A 6,807-nucleotide genomic window follows, 5' to 3' on the forward strand; every position below is an offset into this window, starting at 1 on the left:
ATCCATTCGATTCCAAGGCTCTTCAAGAACAGAGAGTTGTTGTCCTCTGCAGTTCTCATCACTCCATGCCTTTTGCAATTGCTAATTAAGGTGTTTAACCTGGAATATGTGTCTGATAGGGATTCACCCTCCTTAACCTTGAACTATGATATTCATCAATGCAAATGGCTCGATTGTTCTTGAGAGTCTTCTTACCTCCTTCGATCTGTTTCTCCAATTCTGCCCAAATGTCCATGGACAGTTGGCAGTGATCAATACATTTGAAGATCTCATGAGGTATTGCCATGGTTAACAACCTTTTGCATTTGCTTCCCAAATCAACCAATATCTTGTCTTCATCGCTCCAGTTAGCAATAGGTCTTGGCTCATAATGCTCAGGAACTTCAGGGGTTGTACCAGTAGCTGAAACTCTTAGAATCAAATTCATTGGCACATATGGAGGATTGTAGAGAAATTCACAAATTCTGGGGTGAATTCCCTCCAAAAAGTTGATCAAGCGCACTTTCCATTGCGGATATTCCTCACGGATAAACGTGGGAGGCTTTGATTGAGATCCAGTACTCATGAACGAGGTATTAGCCAAGTTCGCCATTGAAATTTGAAGAAGAAAAAATAAGAACAAGATGAAACTGATTTAATAAAGAGTGAAACAGGGTAATTTGAAGAAAAACTGGTGTTCCAGAAAACACAGATTAATACCAAAAACAAAATTAATCGAATAAGAATTCAATTCCTGCTCTGATACCAATTGTTGGACCTTAAATCAGCTTTGATATTGATCTAATACTCTGAATGAACTCTAAGACGATTAAAGTGCAGCAGAAACAATAATAAGAATAGAACAGAGTAAATAAATCAAGAACACACAGTCAAGATGAGGAAGAAAATGAATGCAGGAGAATTGCTTTCAAAGGTTTTTTCAATTCATTCGGTTGAAAATTTGACGATTACAATATGGAAGCACACAGATTACAAAGGCCTTAGCCGCTATTTATACTAGTTCCTAACGACCTTACTGACAAGATCTTGACGCGTGAAATCATCTAAGCCGTCCAAATAAAGTCGATTAAGTCCTAGTCACGTGAGAAGCACATGCAGCTAATAACCATTGAAAAACAGTTGGAACATAATCTTCATAGAAGACGAAATCCGCAGACACTCTGTGAACCATCTTAGAGGCTCTGCTGTAATTGACTTGCATGTTCTTATTGACAGAGGACCATTTTCCAGAACCTCTGTGAGAGATATCAGAGGTTCTATCACACTTTACTTGCTCGAATATAAGGCTTCTGTCGTTAGTCCTCTGTTGTCTTCTGTGGAAGATATCCTTCTGTCAAGACTTGCAGAATACTTTTTCTATACTTTTACAAGAGATGAATAATGGAGCTAACACTTAGCATTTTCATAGGAAAAATTCCTATGTTCTTCCAGTTCACAAAGCTGCAAAGTCCTTTTTCTTCCAGCCTCATCTAAACTCATGTTCAGTTCCTTAATGTCCCAATAGGTCTTGTGCTCTAATTCCACAGGTAAATGACAAGCTTTTCCAAAGACCAATTTATAGGGAGACATACCAATAGGGTTTTCTAAGCAGTCTGATAGGCCCATAACGCATCATCTAACTTAAAGGCCCAAACCTTTCTATGTGGCTTGACTACTTTGGCCAAAATCCCTTTTATCTCCATATTTGACAATTCAGCTAATCCGTTGGTCTGAGGATGGTAGGCAGTTGCTACCCTATGCCTGATGTCATACTTATCAAGGACTTCTTCTAACATGTTGTTTATAAAGTGAGTGCCTTCATCACTAATTAAGGCATGAGGTGTACCAAATCTAGTGAATATGTGCTTTTGTAAAAACTTAACAACTGTTTTAGCATCATTGGAATGGCAAGCCATGGCTTCCACCCATTTAGACACATAGTCCACATCAACCAATATGTAGGGACAATTATTGGATAGAGGAAAAGGTCCCATAAAGTCTATACCCCAAACATCAAATAATTCAATTTCTAGAATTCCGTTTAAAGGCATTTCATTTCTTCTAGAGATATTTCCACTCCTCTGACACTCATTGCAACTTTTTACAAAGTTTTGAGCATCATTGTGCAAAGTAGGCCAGTAGAATCCTGATTGTAAAACCTTGGATGCTGTCCTACTTTCTCCAAAATGTCCTCCACAAGGTCCTTCATGGCAGTGCTGTAGAACTGATGGTACTTCTTCTTTAGGGATGCATCTTCTAATCACCTGATCTGCACAAATTTTAAACAAGAAAGGGTCATCCCATAAATATTTATTTGAATCATAGATGAGCTTCTTTCTTTGATACTTATTAAATTCCTTGGGAATAATCCTACAAGCTAAGTAATTAACAAGATCAGCAAACCAAGGCATTGTAGTATGATTAAGAGCCAAAATTCTTTCATCTGGAAATACTTCACAGATGTCACTACTTTGCACTGGTTTGTCTTGTTTTTCCAATCTTGACAGATGGCCGGCCACTTGATTATCCACCCCTATTCTATCAATGATTTCCAAATCAAACTCTTGCAAAAGCAAGACCCACCTTATTAACCTTGGCTTTGCATTTTTTTAGAAATAAGGTACTTGATGGCAGCATGATCAGTATGAACAATCACTTTGGTTCCCATCAAGTATGATCTGAATTTTTCAAAAGCAATGACCACAGCTAATAATTCCTTTTCAGTAGTGGTGTAATTGATTTGAGCATTATTAAGATTTTTGCTTGCATAATAAATAGAATGAAAAATCTTTTCTTTCTTTTGTCCCAACACTGCTCCAACTGCCCAGTCACTAGCATCAGTCATTATTTCAAAGGTTTTGGACCAATCAGGCGTTATTACCACAGTAGCAGTGACCAATGCTTCTTTTAAGATATTGAAAGCTTTCTACAATCTTCATTAAAACTGAACACATGGTCATGCTATAATAATAAACAAAGAGGTTTTGATATTTTTGAAAAATCTTTAATGAACCTCCTATAAAAACCTGCATGTCCTAAAAAAACATCTGATCCCTTTTACAGTTGTTGGTTCAGGTAACTTCTCAATTACCTCTAACTTTGCTTTATCAACTTCAATGCCCCTTTTGGAAATTAAATGCCCTAACACTATGCCTTCTTTTACCATAAAGTGACACTTTTCCCAGTTCAAAACCAAATTTGTTTCTTCACATCTTTTAAGACTTTTTTCAAGGTTTTGCAAACACAGGTCAAATGATGTCCCATAAACTAAAAAATCATCCATGAAAATTTCCATGGAGTGTTTTAACATATCTGAGAAAATAGACATCATACACCTTTGAAAAGTGGCAGGGGCATTACGAAGTCCAAAAGGCATTCTTCTAAAAGAAAAAGTTCCATATGGACATGTGAAAGTAGTCTTTTCCTGATCATCCGGTGCTATGGCAATCTGATTGTAACCGGAATAACCATCTAAGAAACAATAAAACTCTTTTTCTGCTAGTCTATCTAACATTTGGTCTATGAAGGGTAATGGAAAATGATCTTTTTGAGTGGCTTTATTAAGCCTCCTATAGTCCATACATATCCTCCAACCAGTTACTGTTCTAGTAGGTATAAGTTCATTTTTTTCATTTGGTACAACAGTGACTCCTCCCTTTTTGGGTACACATTGCACTGGACTGACACAGGTACTACTAGCAATAGGATAAATTATGCCAGCGTCATGCCATTTTAAAATCTCCATTTTGACAACCTCCTTCATGACAGGATTGAGTCTTCTTTGAGGCTCAACGGAGGTGAAACTTTTGTCATCCAAGATAATTTTATGTTGACAAATGGTGGGACTTATCCCTTTGAGGTCAGCAATTGTCCATCYTATGGCCTTGGTAWGAAGTTTCAACATGTCAACCAACTTTTCTTCTTGGTCAGCTTCTAATGATGATGAAATAATGACTGGCAACTTCCCTGAATCTCCTAAAAAGGCATACTTCAAATGTAAGGGAAGTTGTTTTAACTCTAAATCTGGGGCAACATCTAAGGATGGAACAAGAGTTTTCCTATCCTCAGATTTTAAAACTTCAAAAGCAGCAGAGTCTTGGGGTGTTTCTAATTCCTCAAAATCTTCTTCTTCATCACTATCAGTCTCAAATAAACCTAAGATTTTCCCCAAACTTTTCTCTTGACACCAGGATTCTATCAGACTCAAGGCAGAACATTCTTCTCTTTCTTCTGGTACCTAAGGGAATTAAAAACATTAAAAGCCACTTGTTGGTCTTGGACTCTCATGGTTAATTCTCCCTTCTGTACATCTATTAATGTTCTTCCAGTAGCTAGGAAAGGTCTCCCTAAAATGATGGGAATGTCTTTGTCGGCTTCAAAGTCTAGGATGATAAAATTAGCTGGGAAAATAAACTTATCAACCTGAACTAGGACATCCTCAATCTTTCCTCTGGGATAAGCTATGGACTTATCAGCTAACTGAAAAGTTACAGTTGTAGGTCTAGCTTCACCTATGCCTAGGGTATTGAAGACAAATAAAGGCATTAGGTTTATGCTAGCACCTAAGTCACATAGAGCTTTTCCTATCTCTTTTTCTCCAATTGAACAAGGGATTGTAAAACATTGAGGATCTTTTATCTTAGGAGGAATTTTACTGGACAACAAAGCACTACACCCTTCAGTCAGAGCTACAGTCTCGTATCCAGTCAACTTTTTCTTTTTGCTCAAAATGTCCTTTAAAAACTTTGCATAGCTTGACATCTACTCAATAGCTTCAACCAAGGGTATGTTTATGTGCAACTATTTAAAAACATCAAGAAACTTTTTAAATTGTAATTCTTCCTTTTGATTCCTTAATCTTTGGAAAAGGAATATAAGAAGTGACTGCAATAGGAGACGAAGTCTTTTGAAGAGTTGGTGTTGGAATCGGTTTCAAAACTGGTCTCACAATTGGTTCTGATTCAGTTCTAACAGGGATTATGGGACTGGTCTGGACATCTATTGTGGGACTGTCACCAGATTATGACACATCCACAACAATATTTTCTTTGGGAGTCTGAGTTGTCTTGGGTTCATCAGGAAATAACAGTGGAAAATTTGATCTTTCTAGAATGGCCGTACTATCTATGGGCCTGACTATGGGTTGAGGCTCACTAGTACTCATAGGAATGGTTGTTAAAAAATCTGGTACAGAGGTAACATAATCTTGTTCTACACTTTTCTTTTCAATCTCTGCTTTGTTTGGTTCTTTTTGTTCTTTTTGGATATTTTCTAAATAACTCTTTCCACTCCTTAACGTAACAACCTTAACATGCTCTTTTCCTTCCCTTTGAGGTATCTCTGTATCACTATGTAGAGAACCTACTGGTCTTTTTCTTATTTCCAAAGCCATTTGTCCCATTTGAATTTTGAGATTTTTAATTGAAGCTTGAGTTTGGGTTATAAAACCCTTCATCATTGCTTCCAAAGAAGTAGATGATTCAGCTTGCTGTTTGGGCTTGCTTAGGAAAGAAGACTGATGATTCTGAAAATTAGCATGTTGATTATTATGATTGCCTTGATGCGATTGTGAGTGAAAATTAGATTGGCCTTGTTGAAAATTGGACTATCCTTGCGGTTGAAAATTGGACTGTCCTTGAGGCTTTTGCATTGGTGGATTAAGAGCTGCACTATGCCACGAAAACTTTGGATGATTTCGCCATCCCGGGATTATAAGTCTGTGAAAATGGTCCAGTCTTGTTGACATAATTTACATGCTTCAGATTTCCAAGACACTTCTCAAAAGAGTGACCTTCACCACAGTACACGCATTGTACTGATTAAACATTGGAATTAAAGGTATTAGCATCAAATTGCACATGTGGGCTAGATGTTAAATTTGAAATTAGCTTAGTGATCTGAGCCGTTAATTCCGAGACAACATCTATCTCATTTATTCGGGCTGTTTTCTTTAGTGGTATTGCACGTGGGTCAGACCATTGTCTGTTATTATTAGAAATCTTTTCAAGTATGTCAAAACCTTCATTATAGGTACAAGCTGTGAAAGCTCCGCCTGCAGTATCATCAAGCATTTGTCTAACAACGATATTTAAACCGTTGTAAAATGTCTCTAGCTGTATACAGTACGGAATGCCATGGTGAGGGCATTTTCTAAGCAGCTCTTTATACCTTTCCCATGCATCAGGAACTGCTTCATCATCCAGTTGTCTAAAAGTACAAATTTCATTCCCGGATTTGGCATTCCTCATGGGTGGAAAATACTTTTTCAAAAACTTTTCTGCCATTTCATTCCATGTAGTCACAGAGTCTGGTTGCAAAGAATTGTACCATGCTCTTGCTCGATCCCTTAGTGAAAAGGGAAAAAGTTTTAGTCTTAGAGCGTCGTTTGAAAACATCAGGGATGAGAAAAGAGTCTGTGATTTCCATGAAAGAACACAGATGAGAATGAGGATCTTCAGAAGATAAACCAGCGTACTGGCTGTTTGTTTAAACATTTGAAACATCAGTGGTTTAACTGAAAAATGGGTGGCACCAATAGTAGGCTTACGTATCCCAGTATGCAGTTGAGTTAAATTAGAAATATCATACGCCATAATGCCACCATTTTTAGCATTTGCAAGACGAAAGATGTTTTGAGCCTCATCCTCATATGGAATATTTGGTTTATTTCTAATTATACCTTCTCCGTCAATAATCACATTTTCAGCATCGTTTCAGAGTTTAAAGCGAGAAGAGCTCTTTGCACTCTTCTTTGTTGTCTGAAAGTTTGTTCAATATCCGGATCAAGTGGAAAAAATTCACCGTGCGACAGCCTTGGCATACACGGTG

The 6,807-nt window shown here is 37.4% G+C and overlaps 1 non-coding gene across 1 annotated transcript; it reads left to right on the top strand.

Moving 5' to 3' along the window:
- The first annotated feature begins 6,108 nt into the window (after nucleotides 1–6,108).
- On the top strand, nucleotides 6,109–6,215 carry LOC112502408. Its single transcript, XR_003067686.1, has one exon. It is a non-coding gene; the product is annotated as a small nucleolar RNA R71 (small nucleolar RNA).
- The last annotated feature ends 592 nt before the right edge of the window (nucleotides 6,216–6,807 follow it).

This window comes from Cynara cardunculus, unplaced genomic scaffold (genome assembly GCF_001531365.2).
Source record: "Cynara cardunculus var. scolymus isolate 2C unplaced genomic scaffold, CcrdV1 Un_Scaffold_1350, whole genome shotgun sequence".
In the NCBI taxonomy this organism is placed as follows: Eukaryota; Viridiplantae; Streptophyta; class Magnoliopsida; order Asterales; family Asteraceae; genus Cynara; species Cynara cardunculus.